At 45.4% G+C, this 23,211-nt stretch overlaps 1 long non-coding RNA gene across 1 annotated transcript; it reads left to right on the top strand.

Moving 5' to 3' along the window:
- Positions 1 to 7,471: 7,471 nt before the first annotated feature.
- Positions 7,472 to 16,568, top strand: LOC131411178 (uncharacterized). The gene is made up of 3 exons (XR_009221514.1): positions 7,472 to 7,533; positions 14,833 to 14,954; positions 15,997 to 16,568. It is a non-coding gene; the product is annotated as an uncharacterized LOC131411178 (long non-coding RNA).
- The last annotated feature ends 6,643 nt before the right edge of the window (positions 16,569 to 23,211 follow it).

Consider the following 23,211-nt stretch of genomic DNA (forward strand, 5'->3'; position numbering starts at 1 on the left):
TTCTCAAGGTGTCTCACAGGCTAGGGCTGAGACCTCAACTTGTTACCGGACACACACCCGGGTTCTTTACTCACCACACAAGAGGGGCCACATAAAACTGGAACGCCAGGCTTATGGCAAGGAAAGAGTTTTTATTTTGGTGATGTCAGCTGGGAGATGAGAGCTCTCAAATTTGTCCTATCTCCCCAAAGGTGGGAGGCAAGGAGTTTTAAAGGTTGTGAGGAATGTGGCTGCTTATAGGGAGGGGGAGCCTGTGGCCTTGCTGGTCAGCACTGTCCCACCAGCCTGCCTTTGGCCTTGTGAGGCTGCTGGAAGGGAGGAGCATTGCGGATAAGGGAATTGCAAGTGGATGTCCTTCAACCGTCTCCTTCTCCCTGGTGGATGGTGGATTCTGGCACCAGGAAGCCAAGGAGTTGAGGTCTGAGAAGCTTTAGCTTCTTGATATCAGTTTCCCTGTAACAAACCTCAAGCACTGGTAATTAGCCAAAACATCATTGTGAGCCCAGCTTGAGGCCACTTGGGCTTTTAACAATTTGTAAAACAACAAATATCTACATGTGAATGTAACGTAGAAACAGGGGAAAGAGGATGAGTGCTTTTGGTTTTAATGCCATATATGCTGGCTTTAATATAGGGGAACTGATATCAGTGCTGGCATCAAACTGAGGCATAATTCAGGGAGGATTTCCTCCAAGTTCACCCCCAGTTTTCAGGATTCGGTTTGGACTGAAAGCCTGAGTTCCTTTCTGTCTGTTGGCCTGGGCATTATCTCAGTTCTCTCCTATGTGAGGCTCTACACAGGGCATCACCTAACATCTGTGCTTGATTCCCTAGCTCAAGGGATATAACCTAGGGAGAGACAGAGTGACAGATACAGGGACAGAGAGAGAGAGACAGAGAGAGAGAGACAGAGAGAGAGGTAGGACACAAGAGAGGGAGTAAGAAGTGGGAGACTGTGTAATTAAAATTTAGACATGGCATCCCATCACTTTGGCTGTATTCTGGTCAGAAGCTAGTTTCTAACTACTTAATGGTTACACAGAGATGTGTATACAATGGGTGGGCATCACTGGGTATCACTATGGAGACATCCCATCTCACAGGCTGAGATGACACACTTGAGTCTCATTCTAAATGTAACAGGAAACAATTGAATGGTTTTATGGCAAAGGATGACAATATCTGAATTTCCATTAGTTTCAACCCCCTCATGATACTCACCTGAAAATGAGGCCAAGTTGGAAATGACTGTTCCAATATCACATTGCCAGAACCCAGCCCTGTTTTGAGTGGTGTTCCATGCTATGTCCCACCTCTTCTTGTAATTCTTCCATCTCTAAGTTTATGCCTTAGGTACATGTGACACCAGCCCACCAATGTTATAGATATTATCTCATATGCACCTGATGGTTCCCCTAGAAATTAGTTTCTAGCCTGATCCCCATTGCGCAGGTTTGGAGACTGTGGAGGACCTGAGAGGCACAATCACTTTCCCAGGATGCAGAACACATAAGAAAAAGGAGGTCTGAATTCAATTCTGTCTCCTCAAATCTAGGACCCGAGTTAGGTTTCCAAGGAGCTGTAGCTAGGGCCATGTTGGCTCATTGTGTATAGTTCAGGAGATGACATGGGGGAGGAGGGTAAGCAGTAATAGCCAGGAGGGTGGGGGAGCTCTGATGGAGGGAAAGGTCCCAGGCAATGGAATCTTGAAAATGTGACCTCACTTCCTTGGTGATAGACCTCAACAGATCTTAGAACTCTGGTAACCAGGAACAAACAGGCCCCTGTCCTGCTCACTTGACTAGAGATGCTGAAGAGAACAAGATGTTTTCCTGCTGCATTCTGAGTTTAAGAGGCTCTGGGCTCAGGAAAGTCCAGAGAGAGAAACTTTTTTGTTGTTGTAGACATTAGCTCAGCCCTCATCCCTGACATCTCCGGCCATTTGGCAGGAGGCACCCAAAGGTAACATGAGGCAGCCCAGGGCAGGCCAGTGCAGGTCAGGACACAGCTGTGATTCCACCTGAGCAGCCCCATACCCCATGCCTCCTCTCATAATGTGTGTGTGTGTTTGTTGAGGGGGAAGGGCAGGGGGTGAGGGACATGGCCTTCTTGGGCAGAAGCAGGTTGTTATGTGTTGAAAGCCTGATGGGTCTGTCATGTTTGTACCCCAGGTCATGGCTGGCAGCATGAGAAGGTGAGCTCTTCTACTCATATGTTACCTGAGCCCTAGTGGTTTCATCTCCTTCACTCCCTGACTAGAGTTCTTTGCAGATGCCCCTCTGTGCCTGAACTGAGGAGCAGACTTTCTCTTGGGAGAATTCCCAATGGCAATGTCCAGACAGGCCCCTGATGCCTTCTGGCCTGGCTCCTGGGCTCTCATTTTGCAGAACTCCACTGAGGAGATCATCAGGGAGCTGGTCAATGGGTTCAAAATTTAATTCTGTTGCTGTTTCAGCAGTGCTGCAGGGAACATCTTAAGTGTGTCCTCATGGACTGTGTTAGTTTGCTGGGTCTGCCATAACATAGGACTACAGATTGGGTGGAAATCCTCTAATGCCTCCTGGCTCTGTCTTTGTAGTGCTCCACCCAGGACATCATTGAGGAGTTGGTTGATGGGTTCAACTACTCCATCTCCCTAGACAAGGGGCAGATGCATCTGGCTACCAACAATGGCCAATATTGGTCTGGGGTAAGTGTGGGCACATAGTGGCCTCCACACCCAGGACACTGAGATGACTGGAGTGATCCCAGAACCCAGACTTGAATCTAATGACTCCCCTGGGGTCTTTCCAGGAATGTGGTTTCCCCAGAGTCTTCCTCTTCCTGTCAGGTGCTGACGATGCCTCAGGTAGTTGAAAATGAATGTCATGCAGCCCATGGTAGGGACAGTTCTCAGTTCTGACCTGTGTGATCTTGAACAGTCACTTGAAACCCTAACCCTCTGTTTCCCATTCTCTACAGTGGAGATGTTTGTTGATGACTAACTGGAATAATGCTCTTAATACAGGGAGGTGCTATTGTTTCTCAGCTAAAGTTATGCCTTGAAGGTACTGTTGTTTATCATTCCCCCCAAAATCAAATTACACTTTCAAAGTCTAGAACCTTTGTCTGTGTGGGCACACATATCCCTTATCTTGCCCAAGTTCCTGAGGTGATGGGAGTTTCTGGTCTGAGCTCCAGACCCTGATCCTCCTGGTGGCTCATGGTGATGCCGCTATTTGTTCCTCCTTGTCCACTGGGTGTGAAAAGGAGTCAGCCCTCTCCTGGGATGAGGCCAGAACAATGCTGACCCCCAAGGCAGGTACAATGGAGAAGTTGGTAGAGTCCTTGGTACCAGCTTTCCCAGGTAGAAGAATCTTCTTTATCACCAACTTTATCTCCAACGTCACCAACTTTCTGTACACCTTCCAGGCCTTCAATACCACTGAACAGGTTTGGGACCAGCTGTTCCATAGGGGAGTGCCACCCCCTCCACAGCACAGAGGTGAGTCTCTTGGCTACTAGCTGTGTGTCTAGGGAATGTCAATTCATCTCTTTGAGCTTCGCTTTGCTCTCCTGAGAAGTAGGGTGGTAAGAGGATGAACATCATAGGGCTATTGCAGGAAATCATGGGATCAGCCATGGCAAGTGCTTGTCTGGTGCCTGGCTCTGTGGAAAGGGCTGCTGGACATGCTGTATGTCTTCATGTTTATTAATTCACTCTTTCCCATGAAGAAGCTCTGTCTCACCTCAAACTGGCCTGTGGCCTTTCTGAGTTTGAAAAAGCACATGGAAAGCAACCTGGTTTTCCATTTGAAAAGGAGTTTCAAGATTTTTTTCATCTAGTCCTGGTCCTTGTCCTTGGTTTAGCCAAATTAGGGATCTCTGGGGGCACAATAGGAGCCCCAGGCACATTCAGATATCTTGGAAGGATCTGGTTGGGGTTCATTCACTCAACAATATATATTAAGCACCTACTACATGCAGGCATTTTTCTAGACACTAAGATAATTCAATGAATGAAGCAGACTCAATCCTTGGGCCTCAATTCTTGTCTGAGAGCTGGACAGTCACACTAGACATCATAAGCAGTCATGTCCCAAGTACATTAGATGTGACACCCCATGGCCTCTTCTAGATATGGATGCATCTTCCCATATTCTGATTGGGATGATGAACCACAGGACCAGCTAAGAACATGAATGGTCTTTGGGTCCAGAAAGAGGGCCTATTGTCTCCATAGAAGAGTCTGGGATATTCTGGGGGCTGTGGCTAGGGAGGGACTGACTGGCAAAACCCTGGATCTCACACAGGTTTTGATTCCCATAGGAGGGATGAGGTCTGGGGACTTCTCCTTCATGAGGAAATGAGTCAAAGAGAGCTGTGGATGGGGCCTCAGGTCATCCAAGCAGAGAGGAGGCTGGGCTGAGTCAAGACCTAAGGGACTCATCACCTCCACAGAACCATGACACTCTGCCTCCCCCTCTCCACATCCACCTCTCCTGACCACCACAACTGGGGCCCAGAATGGTGGATTTGGTGAGCAGCCTGCTCACATATCTGCCTCAAACCTCAGTCCTGATGCTCATGTGCATGGTGGATGGGGTAGGCTCTGCCCAGGCCCTTTGAGAGAAGGGTGTCAGTGGGCAGATGAGACTCACAAAGACTCCCTGTCAGACCTGCTTGATGATCAGGCCTTCCACAGCAAGGACAGCTACAGAAGGATTGGGAGTTGGCTGGGGCTGTCCTCTGGGTCCTCAACTGGGAGCACGGTATGGAATGAAAGCCAAGCCTCTGACTCTGCTCCACACACCACTCTCCCCAGTGCCCTCTCCCCCATCTTGAGCACCTGGCCTGAGTAGTACTTACAGAATTCCTGGAAGCCCCTACACTGTCCCTGTTCCAAGCTAAAGGTGGCTTATGTGCAGGTCAACTTGTCTGGCATGGACCTGAAGTGCCATGGCCTTCTTATCCTGGTCCAGTTGGAACATCTAGAGCCTACTGAGGCAGAGCAAGAGGGCAAGGGGGACTGCAGGCTGGGAAGACTATCTAGGATGGGGTTCATGGGATGGGTATTCTTTTAAAGGCAGTGAGATATTGTTTGTTTTTGGAAAGGCACGTGAAAAGTCAGTTATGTGGGTGAACTTTTCCCTTTATCCTGCTCCAGTGCCAGCTCCAGGGCTCCAGCCAGAGGCAGAGTCAGAAAAATGGCCAATTCTGGAGATAGAGCTGGCTCCAGCTCCATTTATACCACCATCTCTAGTGCTGGAGACAACATCACCTCCATCAACAATTCTGGAGCAAGGGTCAACATCAGCTCCAGCAGGAGTGTCAAGTCCTGAGCTGGAGTTACCTGAACCATCAGCTTTCATGGGAATTCCATCTCCATCTCCAAAAAATAGAGACAGAGACAGCTCCAGCCCCAGAGGCTTCCTGCCCCAGACCTGTGGCTAGTAAGAACCAGTGAGGGGAAACTTAAACTCATGGCCTTCCCTCCTAAGCTGGTGGCAGAGCAGTTGACTCTGATGGATGTGATGAGAAGCTGGCCTCTCAAGGTAGAGTGGGGCAGGCCTTCCTTGTGCCATCAACTACCCTGGACCTGAGCCAGACTCCTATGACTGGGTCCAAATCCCCCCTTCACCACTTACCACCTGTATGACCTCAGCAACTTTCTTAACTCCAAGTTAAGAAACTTGGAGTTTCTTAACACCTGCAGACCATAGAGGTGGACACTAACAGGACCTGTTGCACAGAGTGGTTGTGCTGACTCAATGAGATAGAAGAGAAGGAAAGCTCGGCGGGGCCTGACCCATCAGCAGTAACTCAGTGTGTGCAGCCAGGACCCTGGTGGCCCAACCATCTGCCCAGGAAGCTCAACATCCTTAGCCCTTATTAGGCACATGATGTGTACATAACTACAAGGGAAACCAACAAAGCCCGTGGTTGTAGCTGCCATTGGCGAATGTCCATCAGAATGGGGAGTGGGACCAGAGGGGTTATGAGGATGGTGGAAGATGCCCCCTTCAGATGAGCTGAGTTGAGCTGCCACCTGGAGCTTGGAGTTAGTGAGGATGGGCTGGGTGTAAATGCCCCTCTCCCTTCCCTGCCAGTATTGAGTTCTGGGTCATCCTATTCTGGGTGCCCTCAGTGGACAGAGAAAAAAGCCCAGGACTCCCACAAGGCTCAGGTCACATCCTGACCTTCCTGAGCTCCAGCTCTGAACAGTGACCCCTACCTGAGATTTTAAGGGCTGCAGACACCAAGCTGGGGTGTGGCAGGACTGAGTGACACTCCCCTTGTTCCCCAAGAACTGTTCAAGAGGGCAGTGCCCTGTCAGTGTCTAGGTTCCACCCTAGAGCAAGAGGAGAAAGCCTGGCAATAAACACCTGGCACCCACCATCCGTGCCACCATCACCACTTCAAATGTGTGGTCACCTGCATCATCACCATCTGCCTCGAGAACCCAAGTATGACAGCCTAGGACAGAGTGAGGGTGGTGGAGCACTGGATCCAGGTGGCCCAGGTGTGCTGCAGGAGGCCCAGTGGAGCCCCTCTTTGGAGCCTTGGGAACTGCCTCTCCATATTTATCAGCTCCCAGGATTGAAGTGTGTGGTCTAAGCCCTTGCACAGTCCCTTGGCCCTTCCTGCCAGGGGCATGCTGACCTTGACTCCAGATCCCAGTGGTAGGATGCTCACTTCCTACCTGGCTCCTTCCCTGGCTTGAGCTAAAATCCTCCTCACTGTGATTCTTACTCTTTGAGTCCTAAATGTGCCCTTCTAGGGTGCCCTGAGCATCTGTCCCACACAGGAGGGGAGATTTAAATTGAGGGGACAGAAGCCAGAGGCAGCAGGGCTCCAGCTCCTCACCTCATAGCTCATCCTCTTCCCTTGCCCAGGAGTGCCAAATCCTCAAGAACTTCTTCTCACTGCACGCAATCCTTACTGCTCTGCAGAGAACCTTGATAAACCACCTAAAGAAAACATAGAGGAACCTTCTCTGGTGGGTAAGCCTCTCTCCATAGGAGAACAAGGGTGGATGAGGGACCTCCTATATGTCTTCCATTGCCCCCTAGTCAGCTGGGAACTCCTGGAGGGAGGGTCTGGACTTAAGGGTGGGGTCTTTAAGCTTCAAGGTGTCCTTAGTGCACCAGTTCTGCCTCAGGAATCACTTTCCTTAAATGTCAGATACTGGGTTGAGCCAAATTGGAGATTTCCAAGTGTTTACTATATAGCAATAGAACTCTATGCCCAGTTGAAATACAAATTGGTCAAAACAGAGCTGCTGAATAGAAATGGGAATGGAGACCCCAGGTGACCAATTTGAGAGATGCCTCCCCAGTCCCATGGAGACCTTAGCGCTCAGAGGCACCCAGTGAAAACCCTGATTCAGGGAGTTTCAGTCTTTTGGGCCCTCAAATAAAAGGAATTTGCACTCCAACCCATCATATTTTTCCTAAATTTATCTTTCCTTCTTTCCCCTCCCCTCAAGGAGACCTCTGAAAAAATGAGCTGTGTAGCAAAGACAACTCACTGAGCAAGAAAGAGACGATCCAGGTAAAGTGGAGGCTGGAGTCTGGAAAGAGAGGAGGGGTGAGGGGGAAGGGGGAATGGGCAGGCTGTGGTTTTGATGGTTTCTCACTTAAAGTTTCTATGAAACATTCCCATCTATCTTGTCCAGATTAACAAGCAGAGCGATCTGTTTGGCCAATGGGCAGGCAGGGTGTCATTTGTGGGCAGGAGGCCCTAATCATAGGACACTGGGGTGTGGGCTGGGCTGTACCAGGAGGAGTTGCCAAGCTGGCACCATCAGCAGGTCTCTAGCTTCCATGCATGTCCATCCTGCTGGATGTAGCTTCTTCCAGGTGGTTGGGTGGTTGAGGTGGGTGGAGGTTCCTTTTTTCCCTAAAGCAGCCCAGTTTGCCCTCAGGAAGCCAGGCCCTTGCTGCTCCTTTTGTCTTCACCACATCTCCAAGGGGAGGGCACCCTGCCTGACCCAGGGATGGACACAGCAGGGGATTCCCATGACCCAGTAGACAAACAGTGTTGCTTAGACTTGGGCCCAAGTGGTTGGACAAGAGACAGATGTGTGTGCATTCTTGGACTCTCTACTAGACCCCTAGAGCAGTCACTGCTAGTTTATCACAAGATTCTCACCTAAGTGCCTAGTTGGGAATGACATATGCCCCAGGTGGCTTATGAGAAGTATCTGGGCAACTGATGGATTTTTAGAGGATCCTTCCTGAATGGAAGTCAGAAGCTCCATGTAAACTCTGCTGATGAGAGGTGCCACCTTAAGGTCTGCTTCGTGAGTGCATAAAGAAAGACTATGTGCAGGGGAATGTCCTGAGGAGTTCCATAGGGAGGTGAAGGCTTTGGCATGACCTCTGTTTCAGCCTGGGGCCCAGACACTCCAAGGGGGCAGAGGCAGGCAGGAGATACTCAACAAGACTCCCAAGACACCCCATCCTCTCCATCCACGGCTCAGCCCAGGACCACACTTTGAGACCTCAGGGAACAGGCCTCTTGTCAGTGGTGGGGCTGGGGTTTAGGTGAGGACATTGGAACAGGACCTTTGGTTAGGAGGGGCAAGCGGCCTCTCTGTGGTCCCCTGAGCAACTCTCTGCCACTGTTTAGGCCTCTGTCTCCTCATTAGGGAAATGGAGGGATGGTGATTGTGTGGTGCAGGCCTCACAGGGTGGTGAGGAGGTAAGAGGGAGGAAAGGAATGCGGGAGCTTTCTGCCTGCTCCACATGGAGGGGTGATGGCGAAAACAATGATGACAGTCATGTGACACTGAGTCCTCAGGGGAACCTGTGAGGTAGCTGGAGTTCTCACACCTTTCAGATGAGGAAACAGGCTCAGGGAGGGCAGACCACAAGCCCAAGCTCACATCCAGAGTGAGAGTTGGAGCTGGGCTTGTTCTGGAATCACAACACTTTGGAGGATGGAGTGGCATTGGTACCAGTTGACTCGAGTCAGATGTCCAGGGTCAGAGGCCAGTGGTGCTGGAGAGAAATGGGGTGAAGGGAGTATGGCCCACTGACACTGTCCTTGACCCTGGCAGGAGGGTCCCCCCACATTTGGTCTGTGGTCTTGGACATTCCTCCAGTTTACACACTCAGTGTTGGTGTTGCCAACTCGTCCAAAAGGGGAAGTTCGGCCTGAGCCCTTAAAGTGTGTCGCCCCTGGGTGGATGTGTTTTTTCCCCCAGTCTTGTGCTGTGATTACATCACAACCACCTGCTGGGGTGTGAACGCTGTTGGGACCTTTGGAAGATGAGGCATGAGAGGGGTGTGGGGGAGGTCCATCAGGGAAAGCCACGGAACTGATTATCCATGAATGTGCATGAACATAGCCTTACCAATTAAAATACTGCAATGCTTCCCAAATTGAAATACTACACTGCTTCCCATCTGGTGGTGAACAGACACTGCTCTAAGCTCACCCTGAGAACCCACCCCATGACTAGCAGCTTTCAAAGGGTTACCACATGGCATTTTGAACCTCATCCCTTGGGAACACCCTGTAATACAAGGGTCAGATGAATCTCTTGGCACTTGTGAGTTATCGCCTCCTTTCTGATGGTTGCAAGTGTCACCCAGACACACAGCAGGCTGGACTCTGCCAGGGAAGCTTTCTCAGGACAGCCAGAAGCTGAGGATGAATCCTGGTTCCCGGCATCCCAGGCCCTTCCTGACATGGCACAGCCATCCGGGAAAGTGATTTGGTAATGGAAAGACTGGGAAGGCCGTACTTTCCCTCCAAAGAGAAAGAGAAGTGCCAACAGCGAAAGCTTGATCCCTCAAATAGACAATTAAATCCCAACAAGCAGTGAGTTCTTGTCAGATTACTGATGCTGAAAAGGCCTCTTTTGATAATAGCACGATCCCCCAGCTGTCATGTCCATCTTCATGAATCAAATTTCCAACACATATGGATCCAAAAAACTGAGGGAATTCTGGTATTTCATTAGATGCAGCTCTGAATTAGCATGCAACAAAGAACAGAAAAATAGAGACATAGAAGTAGATACCTAATTTGGGAACATAGACATAAAAGCGCTTTTGAAATAATATTTTGGAATCTATTGGAACATTACACAAAAAGAATAATCCACTTTAAGTAGGTTTGACTGTGACTGTGAGGGGAAAAACTGAATCATCCTGTGACATTGATAACTCGCTGCTGACTTTAAAGTACAATAAATAATGTACATAGTAAAGGAAAATGAGAGAACAGCATGAAAAAGGAAGAGCTCCCTGCTCTCCTCACCTGAACCCCAATCTCTCACCTCAGAAAGAAACCGCTGTCTATATCTTCTATGTCACACAGTGGAGTTTAATAAAAGAAAAGTATTGGTATGTTTTAAAGTTTCAAGAGCTCAAAGCAAGGAAACATTAGGGACGCTGCCAAGACACCTCACTGAGGTGCCTGCTCCGTTTCTTCTGCTGTCAGGACGTCCTCCTTGGCCTCTCACTTTCTCTGCCTCGCTAGCAAGTCTGTCCACATCAGTGCTATCACCAGTCTCTCTCCTGTGCTCTTCATTGCCCTTTCCTCCTTCCTGTTACCTTCCTCATTCACCAGAAATTGTTGGCAGTGGAGCTGTGGCATGCCCAGATCAGCTCCTGGAGTCATCTCTGCCAAATCTGAAGACCGGCAGGAGTGGGCATGGGACCTGGAATGCAGACCACCTGTGAGCACACCTGGCAGGGATTCACCTGTGTGACTAGGTGCAAGTTTTTGCAACACTTTGGCAAGATTGAAAGGACTTACCAGTTGTGCTTCACTGCTGCAGGCCTGGAGTCCTTGCGGTCTCTCGGGCCTGCAGACCTGGTGGGGCTGGTCCAAGGTGTCCTCCCAGAGACCCGTCATTGCCAGGATGGGATGGGATTCTAGTAACCGCCCTCTTGAATATGTCACTGGACATCCTCAAGGGGATGGAGACGCTTAAACCAGGCTTTGGTTTGGACTGGTTCCCACAGTCACACTGCTTCCTCTGTGAAGACGTGACTATCATCCTTCTTTTCCTCTTACCCTATAAATATAAATCATGAAGTTGGGTCAAATGATAAAGGAAGCCTGCCTTTTTAGGACAATTATCCTGGCTGTTTTGTACTTCCACCCTTCCTCTATCCTCCGGGAATAGATCTGACTTGTGTCCTGGGATGTCATCAGGCAGATTTGCATCAAGAACAGAAATCTCAATGTCAAAACTCAAGGCTACTCCAGATCATTTCTCCTCCCCCATCCTGCTAACACCCCTTCCTTGTTTGAGTGTGTTTCTATTCTCTTCTTGTCCTTGTCACTCTCAACCGCACAAGTCTTGGCACTCCCTCTCGGGACAGTCAGTCCCCAGTCTTTTACTAAATCCCAAATCTTACCATTTCTGTGTTTTCTCACTACTCATTTGCTTAATCCATTGACCACTTGGTGTTCATAGCTCCTTTAGAAGTTAAATCAATAGTGACATTATCAACCACTGCTGTTAGCAACTTATTCCCATATCCAAGATGTTCATATAATCCAAATGGTTATGTTCAAAAGTAAATAATTCAGAAAACATATTTACCCACCACAAATTCCTAATCTCTAATATTTTTATTCAAACACTCATACAGTAGATACCTGTCCCTCAAGATCAGTAGTAATGCCAGATCACTGTTCCTCAAGTTAATTTCCTCCTACACCTATCAATCCTGGATTCCATGGACTATGATCTCAATAATTTCCTTGGAATAATAAAAAATTCCTTACCACTCCTTTATGTTGTAAACCTCCAAACCAAGAAGATCCCGATTATCTGCCATGCCATAGCTACTGCTGGTCTTATAATAAGCTGAAGAAAAAGCACGAAACATGATCTTGTGGTACCACTGTAAATACAAAACCATCTGCATCAACTGGGAAGCACCTATAATGCCTGGAAATTTTGTTCTCTTTTTTTGTGTTGGCTCAATAGCAAAAAGACAAATCAATTAAAAAACTGGGAAAAGAATAGACTTTTTCCAATGAAGACATACAAGTGGCCAACAAGTGTATGAAAAGGTGTTCGCCATCATTAGTCATCAGGGAATACAAATCAATACCACAATGAGCTGTCACTTCACACCTGTTAAGATGGCGATTATCAAATAACTAAACATGACACATGTTGGTGAGGATGTGGAGAAAAAGAAAGGAATGTAAACTAGTACAGCCATTATGGAAAACAGTATGGAGGTACCTCCAAAAATTAAAACTAGCATATGAGCAAGCAATCCCACCTCTGGTATATACCTACAGGAATTGAAATCAGGGTCTCGAAGAGATACCTGCACTCTAATGTTCATTGCAGCTAATTCACAATAGCCAAGATACGGAAATAACCTAAATGTCACCGATGACTGAATGGATGAAGAAATAGAATATTAGTCAACCTTGAAAAAAGAAGGAATTCCTGCCATTTTTGACAACATGGATGGACCTAGAAGACATTATGCTAAGTGAAATAAGGCAGACAGGGAAAGGCAAATACTCGCTTATATGTGGAATCTAAAATAGTCAAACTCATACAAGCAGAGGTTAGAATGGTGGTTGCCAGGGGCTGGGGGGATGGAGAAATGGGGAGCTGATGGTCAAAAGATACAAAGTTTAAGTTATCAAGATAAATAAGTTCTGGAGGTCAGGGATATGGCATAGTGTCTACAGCTAACAAGACTGTATTGCATACATCACATTTGCTAATAGTGTAGATATTAAGAGTCCTTACCACAGAATAATAGTAATAAAGGAAGTGAGAGAAAACTTTGGGAGGTGATGGATATGTTTGTGGCCTTGGTGGTGGTGACAGTCTCAAGGGTGTATACTTATGTCCAAATTCATCAAGCTGTGTATGGAAAAGTATGGCATCATCGTTGATTCTTTTGCACCTTGAGACATGCCATGTCCTCATCACAAGAGAAAAAATTCGTAACACATGTATGGGGACTGATGTTAACTGGACTTATTGTGGTGACCATTTCAACGTACATACAAACATTGAATCATGTTGTACGCCTGAAACCAATATAATGTTATATGTCAACTTTACCTCAATTAAAAAAACACAACAGACGAAACCATTTTAATATTGTAAATGGGTTCAGTGAATCCCTGAAACTGCCCCATTCCCATATGAGAGGTAGGGGAAGCAGAGGGGATGAAGTAAGATGGAAGAAAGTTGTACAAAGCAGTAATCAAATTAAAATCATTTAAGTTGCTATCAGCTCCTTGTGGCAAAGGTCTGTGAGCACTGACCTTCTTTCACATTTTTCCTGGAAAAGCATACTTTCAGATCCAACCCATAATAGTTTCATCATTTGCTCTAATAAGACAATTTCAACTTAATAAATAAAACCAAAAGCATCCCTATGTATGAATAAAATTAGTGAACATTACAGAGAAAAGAGCATATTTGCACAATCTCAATAAAGGAAAGAGAAGAACTGAATGATGATCGATTCTCATTCAAGCTTATCTTTGAAAGCCAGTAAAACCAGGTTATCTTTGGCCAGCATCTATAAGACCATGGTAGGCTGACTTATTGGTTTGCAGGTAAGGTAAAATATCAGGTCTTTTACAGTTCCTGACAAGCTCTTAAAGTAACTAGTAGTCTTAGGAACAGAGAACTATCCAGAACATTATGCATGGATGGTCTTCATAGAAGACGTCATAAGTCTCCGAAACTTCAAAAAGTCTCTCTGACCTCTTTTATTTCTACCCCAAGTAGAAGGAAAGGCACCAAGCTATTATAGACCTAGGGCTTGTGCAAGCCACCTGGAGACCTAGGGACCAGAAACTTCCCATGGGGAGCAAAGACAAATAGGCATATTTCCAAAATGGACCCATTTGCCTCCCGATCACCCAAAAGACAGTACATTATCTTAAATTATTAAGATATGATTCATTAAAATCCTGTGATGGGCCAAAGATACACTTTTAAGAGGAGTGAGGCACATGGCAGTTGTAAGCAGATTAAGATTAACACATTTGGTGAATATCAAAGTCTGAACTAAATTTAATGTTCTAATCAATTGTAAGGTACAACAAATTTAATTAGGTAGATTAAATGATATTTAATGGTATGCCTGATTATTACTCTGCAATAATGAACAACCAGCTCATGTAAATAACTATAATTAGTCTTATTTTAAAATATGATAGTCAAGGCTGTTTGAGATAAGCTGGAGAGAAGGAAGGGGAGAAATAGATAAAAGTTAGCTGCTCTGAAGCCACTCTTAGGACCCCTGGATCTACATGTAACCCAGGAGATCGAGGCAGATGGCTGTGTGCCTAGATCCTCCTGCACTGTGGTTCTCAGGGATGTCACAGGGCTGAAGCAGCTTCCTGAATCATGTTTACACATCCATGTGTACAATACCCCGACCATGGGGATGAACCACCATTCAATCATCCCTTACACCCCTCTAATTAAGAACTAGATTTCAAATTCGTTGTATCATTTTATGATAATTTATTCCTCAAACCTGGAGGTTGCCGAGCTAGAAGAAAATCAAATTTCAGTGGCTTCTTCTCTTTGAAGGACCAAGATATTCTTTCACACTTGGAATCCGGATTAGAGGATAAATCCATCAAATCAACGGAAACAACTTAAGAAATGGACAGAGGGTTATTTCATTCATATATACACAGTTTGCACTGTGGCAAAAATAGTTATATTTTAAAAAATTAGAATTTTTTGAAGTTTCATAGATATTAAAGACTTTGTTCTGCTTATACTCCCTTTGGTTTACCGAATCAAACTCACTCTTTAATTGGCATTTCTAGCATTGAGTGCTAATAACAGCAGCTTTTTAAATTTCTTATTATTCCCAGGTCAAAGACCAAGGGCAGAGGTCATCGAGATGTCAAGTCTAATCTACCTACGGATGTGGCAGCATTAACTATGGATGTTCAAGCCGGACATTGCTAGCAGAACCACATCTCTTTACTCATAGGTGAGTTTTTACTAGTAATCACAGAAACTTGATATCAAAGAAAATTCTTTATTAAGAACCAAAATTATAGATTCCTATCTTGGATTCATTACTTAGAATTTTTGACCCAAATCGAATATGTCGATTGGACCATGTTCAATTCTATGATCTTTAGAAGATGCAGACTACAGCTGAAGAGAAACAGATACAACACCAATATCTTATCCTCTCTGAAGCCCAACTTAGAGCCCCTGGAGTCAGAAGTTTTCAAGACAAGAAAAAGTCATCCTTCTTTGGAACTGAGAGAGTAGAGGCTATTCAAACATTCAATTTTAAATTGTTAGCATGACTTGTTAGAATGTGATGGAGCCAGTATAATACCTTCTAAGTTTCATGATTTTTCTCCAGAATACTGAGATGGATGACCTTGAAGTCCAGTTTCCCCATAAGTGTTTTTATTCAGTGATAAAATTAATTTCCCTACAAAATAATTCCCTTAAAAATGTTAAAAATATATCGTAGTCTCTGACTAAAAGGAAACAAAACAAATTGAGAAGTTGAATAGCAGTGTAATAAATTCCATATAAGGATCTTACTGCAGCATTATGTATAATAGTAAAACTGGATATAATCCCATCTCTATCAAAGAAGAAATAAACAGATCATGGTATTCCTGTTCTTTGGAATACCTCTAAACTTCTAAAAAGCTAAGTTAGAGTGACTTGTTCTGATAAGGAGAGATCTATGATATACGGTTTGGGAAACAGCAAGTTGCAAAGCGATGTAGTTATGTAATTTATGTTAAAAAAAACTTTATGTGTATTTATACTTTCATAGGAAATTTCCAGAAGAATAAACCCCACCCTGTTAACAATAGTTCCTTCTGAGTAGGGGAGTGAGCTTGCAGGGAAGGGGATGAAAGGGGAAGGTTTCACTTTACTCTACATAGATCTGTGTAATTTGACTTTTTTTACAGTATGTATTTCTTTCATAATTAGAAAAATGAGTGATGTGACCGTCTGGTGCAGGGCAACAGTATTATGTTCTGTATGTTACTGCACAGCACGGACTGTAGGAGAAAGCCCAGAGGAGTAATGAGGACAAAGAAGACATGACACCTGCAAAAAGTCAGTAGAGTATTTCTACATAACAATCCTTCCAGATGAGTTATGGTCAGAATCTTCCACTGCTCCAGCTCTCGCAATAAACCTAGAACCTGCCCAGGGTAAGCCAGAAGATGACGCCCCCCTAGTCCACTCCCCTCCCGGGTCCTGTTTGTGCAGGGTGACTGCCATCAAGCAGACAATGGACTCAGGATGGGGCGTGTGCCTTTAGGGAGGCTGGCAGAGAGGCACAAAGTGGAACACCAGCTAAGTGCACACACCTGAGAGGCAGAGTTCCAGGTGCAGACTCAAAATGTATCAAGAAACTGTGTGAAGAAAAAGAAGCTACTCAACCTCTCTGAGCCTCAGTGTCCCCCCCCGTAAAATGGGGATCACAGGCCTACTTCACAGAGCCATTGGGGAAGATATATAAAAGTGCCTGTGACAGCCAGTGTCCACATTATTAACAAAGTCGTATCTGACTTCAGAATAATCGATGAAAAGAATAATGTCGATGAGACCAAAGACAAGATGCCCAGCTTTGTAAGCAGCTCCAGCAGCATGAGAATGAGAGGAGCTCCGAGTAAGCAGGGTTCTTCACAGCTCCACTGGAGAGGACGAACAGGGGCTACAACAGGATAAGTGGCTGTTGTACAGTGACTCGTGTAGTGAAGGTGAAAAGACACTGTGAAATACAGTTACACACAGTGGCTCCTAGGAAACAACCACAAAGCAATCAACACAGCAGATAGGAATGGGAAAGGGGCGAGCAGAGTCAGAGCCACAAAATCTGACAGAAGACACTGAACAATGAGGAGCGCCCAGCTCTGTCAACAGCTGTTGTGGTTGCGCCAGGAGATCAAACATCTGAGGCAGCCATTGTGGGGACTGCTGGGAGCACAGTGGTCACTGCAGCCACACCCCAACAGCAGTGCATCACAGCACACGACCCCGAGACTTTCCTCTCCATTAATCATTGTTTCAAGATGATGAATATCCTCATGTTACAATGTCTCTTTCCAACCCTTGTGGTCAAGTGTCATCAGAACCCCCTGAAGAGGGCACAGGCCAGAGTAGGAGGGAACACTGGAAGCTGGGGGAGTGGCACTGCACCTGACCACACGGACTATCACCTGGGCCTATTGAACACGAGAGAAGAACTCGAGGATGTCATCCAACGAGAATTCTCCATCTTGCCACATTCAGAGACACTACAGAGTTTCTCGTCCGTTCTTTACAAAAATGTTAAAGAATTCATGTGTCATTAATTCATAAAGAGGCAAATTCTTGATAAAGTGACAGGGTCCAGTTTCCATGACCAGGTTTTTCAGTTGTTTTGATAATATCCCACATTCAGAAATCAGAAATGTAACCTATTGGGATGTGTAATATAAACAAGGTCTTTTTTTCATGTAGATCAACGCCCAGATTTTTAGGGACAACATAAATCATGAAAGCTGCTAACCATTCCTCCACCGGTTTCAATCAGACTTTTAATTTACCAATCTCAGGAAAAGAGAATTTGGCAATTCAAGTTTTTTGTTTCTGCATTCATGGGTACAGTACAGCCAAGAGAATGAGCAGAACAAAATTAACAAGAAGGTCTTGTTTGCATTTTATCTTTTGCAAATAAGCAGGATATTTTATGCTCTGTTCCTTTCACCACTCTAATCAATTTTTAAAGAAATACAGTACAACTATTTCTAAGTGTGTTTATCCTGGAACCTTGCCAGAATCCAAAGCAGAGATGTTAAAGCTGACGGGTTTCAAATGATCCCCAAGTGCTGTCTACCTTGAACATCCCTCTCCCAAAGCTGGACCACCGGTCTCTTCCTGAGGGATCAGAGTCGTCACCTGTGTCCCTGAGAGACTGGTCACTCAGGCCTGAACTGAGATTAGGCGATCAATCTAAAGAGAAAAATGCTTAGGCTATTCTCATCTTAAGGATGCTGTTACAGAGGCCTCTGCACTGCAATGTGTTGGTGAAAACGTTCTACTAGATACTTGCCTGTGAATTGAGTTTTTCTCCTCTGCTCTTACCGGATCCTGGGGAAACCAATGATTAACTTCAAGGATGCCTCAACTTCCACATCTGCAAAAAAGGCAAGGAACAGCCAATGTTACCACCCTGCACAGTTCTTAAATTGTGCTTGCAAGAGGGGCCACAAGGGCGAATCTCTCCCAAAAGCTGATGAAATGATGGCACTTTGGCTGGAGAAGGCAGAGGGCAGCAGGCAAAATGGAAAGTTTCTGAGATGTCAAACCAGTCTCCATAAGCAGTTTAGAGAAGCACCTGGCCCTGGACTAGGTAGGAGGCTGTGGAAAGACCCACAGGCACACAGGTGGGAGGAGGAATCAAGCAACGGAGGGAGGCGGTGTGGCAGAGGTGCGAGTCCAGCTTCAATTTTGGACAAAAGCACTTGCCCGATGCAGGCCCGCGGCTGCCCATGCAGCCGCCTTACTCTCCTAACTCGCGGGTGGGCCTCGTCCCGTCACATCCCTCCGGGAATCAGTCCACGTGGAGCTAGTGCAGGACCAGAGTTCTGAGTCAGGGCGGTTTGGCCCTCGCCAAGCGCACACCGCCCTGCTCCTCCCTACAAGGCTAGGCACCGCCCCCATGCCCAGAGCATCCTGGGAGTTGTAGTCCTGCAGCCCTACAGGCTGCTGGCTGGGAGTGGTTAAGAGACCAAAGCTTCCAGCATGCACAGCTAAGGGCTCCAACTCCCACCTTCTCCCTTCGCCCCAGGGCCCCGCCCCTCTGCTTCTCCACCCCACCCTCTACACCCCACCTCATCTCTATACCACACCCACCTTCCATGCCCTTCCCACCCCCCAACCCCAATGTGGTTGGGCTGCATCCCTTGTGGCCGGTACTCAGGTACGGGTGGGGCTCACCAGCCTAGCTATTGCTGAGGATGCTTGCGGCCCTCGTGGAAGCTCCCTGGCCAGTCTTTGAAACATAAATTCAATATCTAAAATGGAAATACCGGGTGCCTGGGATCCTGGAATTTGCCTTTTCAAGGCCACCTGTCCTACCATCCCCTGCATCCCTCCAGGCTGCCATGATCCTCCCTCTGGACCCCGTGGTCAGGGTCGTTGCAGAGATCCTCCCTTTGGGCCCCGCCCCCCTGAAGGGCCTATACCTTGGTCAGGCATCTTAGAAGGACTGCCATGAGCCATGTCATAAAAAGGAGAAAACATCAGAGTGGACAGCCCCAATTCCTGCATATACAGACGGGAAACTCACGTGCACAGGTAAGTGACCCCTAAGCCACTTCAGGGGACCATACGCATGTCCCTTCTCTGACGCTGCACACAGGCTTGTTCACTGGACTTCCTTATCCCAGTGTGGACCTCTTGGCCTCGTTAACAGAGGCAACAGCACTGCAACTTCCTGTTCATCCTTCCCACAATGTTAGGCAAGTTTGTGTAGGAAGATAATATGCAATTTCTGCTCTACTATAGGGCTGGCTCCTTGGGAACCAGTTTTAATATCCCTTTTTAAATATACCCTCAGAATCACAAAATAATTAAGCAAAATAATTTGTTGCTGTGGGGAGTTATGGTGATAACTCTCTGAAGTCATTTTTGCATTTAGCTTCTCTGATTGACTCCAAATACTACAGCACCACACGCTTCTCAGACTGGTGGATGCACAGCTCCACTTCTTTGCATGGAGGACGTACAACAGCAGAATATCCGTGGCCCGACTTTCTGGAGCATCAGTATTACTACAAGATTTGGAAGAAGCAAAGTTAGGTCATTTCCAAGGTAAGGAATTAAAAACTTAAAACTAAGATGAAGTGGGAAAGTCATATACCATTAATAATTGTCAGTAATCTGTGCCTGAAATGTCAGACTTTCTCTGAGAAAGAACTCTGAGACCCTATTTCCCATTGTTTTCAATAGGAAAAATTAGAAGGCATAGAAAATCTATCAAAAAACCCTACCAATTTCCTAAGTCCCGGTATGGCACCTAGACATAAGTTATGAACATCATGTTAGGATGTAAAATGCTTAAAACACAGCTGCTTAGTCACTTCCCATTTAATATGGTTGTTAACACAGTTGCTTTGTGCAGCAGAAGTGGCCTCTCTTAGACCAGCTACTGTACATCTTGTCCACACTCCAAAGCTTTGAAAAGAGGAGACTAGCATGATTGATGGTTAACTAATTGTATTTGGAAGCCACATGAGGCTTTTCCAGCAAATCATTTAGTTTAAAATGTAGTTTTTGAAGAAGCAATGTAAACTTTATGTAAATATCGGCTGAAAACTGTGTTGAGAAATAAATAGCTGCTATGCAGTTTGGGTATTAAAAACTAACATTCTTCCAAGAAAACACTAATTAGGGATATGTTCTGTGGTGTCATCTGCATTATGAAATAGATGGCAAAAGCCCATTTATTTTAAAGATTTAAGCTGTAATTTCAAGTCAACTTGGAGCAGAGAAGTCCTTTCAGGCTAAGTCCCAGATTTCTGGTGCCCTGTGTCCAGGATGACCGCTTGTGAACATCCACATAGAAACCTGCCCTAAGGTTGTGCATTAAACCAACAGACCCCGTTTACCCCCAGACCCCTCTCCTTTTGCCATTGTGCTTCTCTGCTCCATTCAAGCTGCTTCTCCTCACCTTCTATTTTGAACCCAATCCATTCCAGCTTTCTCCATACTGCTTCACTGAAATGGCTTTTATCTAGGTCACCAATGATTTCCATTTTGCTAAGTTCAAGGTTAAGTTTTAGATCTTATCTGACTCTTTCAGTGGCATTTGACACAGATGATACAATTGAGCACTTTCTCCTTGAAACACTTTCCCCTGGATTTCCTAGACTCCCATCTCCTGGATTCCCTCCCTCTTCACTCTATCTTCCTCCTGCTCCCCCTCCTCCACCAGATCTCTAGTAATCCTCAGCCTCCTTCTCTTTGCTGTGTGCCCTCTCTTCTCAGAGATCCCACCCAGTCTCCCAGCTCTGAATACCATCTGCTGGTCACCCCCAGGCCTGGGTCCTCTTCCCTAAGGGGAGCACGCAGGAGTGGTCCTGGACTCTTTCCTTCTCCACCACATTCAATCTCACAGCACGTTGCGGTGGCTCTGCCTGCAACACGCATCCTGATGGCAGCTTCTTCTCACTGTTTCCATTTCTACAGCCAGGTTCAGCCGCCTTCTTCTCTTACTGCTCTACTGCCAAAGACAGCCTCCTAACCTGGCCCCTGCTTCCTCTCTTGCCCTCCTACAGTCCATTCTTCACTCAGCATCCAGAAAGGTCTATTAAAAATGTGAAAAATATGTTCTATGCCACCTCCCCAAGCCCCTCACATGAAATCGTCCCACTGCCTTCTCATTGCAGTAGAATAAGAGCTTAAATAACCAGATAACCTGGCCCCTGCCTACCTCTTTGGCTTCATCCCCTATCCTTGCTTGTTCAGACTCTTGTGTGTCAGATTTTCTGGTATCTAGAGCTGAAAGCAATCTTAACTCACATAGTTTAGATCATAGAATCTAGAGTATAGGGCGTAGAAGGAAAAGTTCAAGAGAGAGTGAATGGCCACAAGTGGTTCAAAAAGAAAAGAAAGAAAAATCACATGAAACCATGAAAACATAAATGATCTTGATGTGTATATGGTAGTCCCCCCTTAGCCACGGTTTCACATCCAGCAGTTTCAGTTACCCGTAGTCATGTATCTGAAATCATGGATAAGGGGGGACTACTGTGCCCAAAAGAAGGTAGTAATAAAATGAATTTAATAAAAATGAAGCCAACAGACTTGCAAAAAAATAGAAATACCTTCAATCATATTCTGAAATCAAAAAACTATACTTAGTAAATATTAAAGGACAAAAATTTCACACATTTTTGTGCCATAATGCAATAAAATGAGAAATCGAGAATTTAGATGCTCAACTCCTTGAAAATGTTAAAATATTCTTTTAAATAAATTTTAAAGCCTTGGTGAGGGTGAAAATCCAAAACACAATTACAGTGCCAATAAATATACTATCTATCGGATCCGGTGGTCGTGAAAGGAGAGTGCTCTCTGACCCAGAAGCTCCTAGAATGAGTCTTATGTTCATCAGAACTCTAGCACCACTTGGACTCGTGTAACCTCATCTCATGACAAGTGGGAGCAGCAGTGTAGATTGTGCTGGGAACTGTAACTGTTGCAGAGGCCAGTAATAAATCGGAGGACTCCCTCCTGCTGAGCCCGAACTTGCCTGGATCTGATCTTGACTTGATCTGTGTTGCATATAAGCTCAAAACTGCCCTCTGACAGCAGGCAGCCTGGATACTTACACCAGCAGCTGCCATGGAAAAGGTTGATGACTCCAAAAGAATGTATGATCCACCTCATGTCAGGAGTCAGGCCCCAGAAGTTCTCTGGATCAGGGCTCAGAGCCAGACTGCTGCATTCCCTCTGCTCTCCCCGTGACTGGTCTGGAATCAGGGAAGCACACAAACGTTTGTGAAGCACAAAATGGCCACTCTGTGGGCTCAGTCAACATGTAGAAGTGTACAAATGAAGGAATATTTTAAAAGCCTAACAAAACAATTTGCACAGTTTGATTCAACCTCTGTCACGTGTTCATAAACAAGTCTGGAAGAGAATTTGGAAATGTTTGACATTTTTAATAAAGCTCATTCTTTTAGTTTGTTTAAATTTTAAAACATATGATTACAAATAAATTGGTACATAAAAAATTTAAACCTTAGCTATCTAGAAATTTCAAATATCTACCATGAGGCATTTCTCAAAGGTCAACGTAACTCTAATTTTACTACAATAATGCCATCGATGAAATAATACATATTCATATTCACAGAGAAAGGAGCAATTGCTATAATATAATGTTACAGTATTATATATTGTTATAGGCAATATACTATAATGTTATTTATAATACTATAAAGTAGCAATTGCTATGATATAATATTAATAAATATATATATCAAACACTTATAATCAGTCAGACATTGCTCTAAACACTTCATATTCATCATCTCACAAGAATTCTCTCTGAGCGAGAGTCTAGTACTTTTTATTAGTAAACAGTACATATAATTGAATAAGAAACTATTTAAAACATGGATGGCTCTTGAAAATATAATGTTGAATAAAAACACAAGTTACAAAAGTATATATAAAATGTACATTTATAGAAAGTTTAAAACTTACAA

The sequence above is a fragment of the Diceros bicornis genome, chromosome 11, assembly GCF_020826845.1.
Source record: "Diceros bicornis minor isolate mBicDic1 chromosome 11, mDicBic1.mat.cur, whole genome shotgun sequence".
Lineage (NCBI taxonomy): Eukaryota > Metazoa > Chordata > Mammalia > Perissodactyla > Rhinocerotidae > Diceros > Diceros bicornis.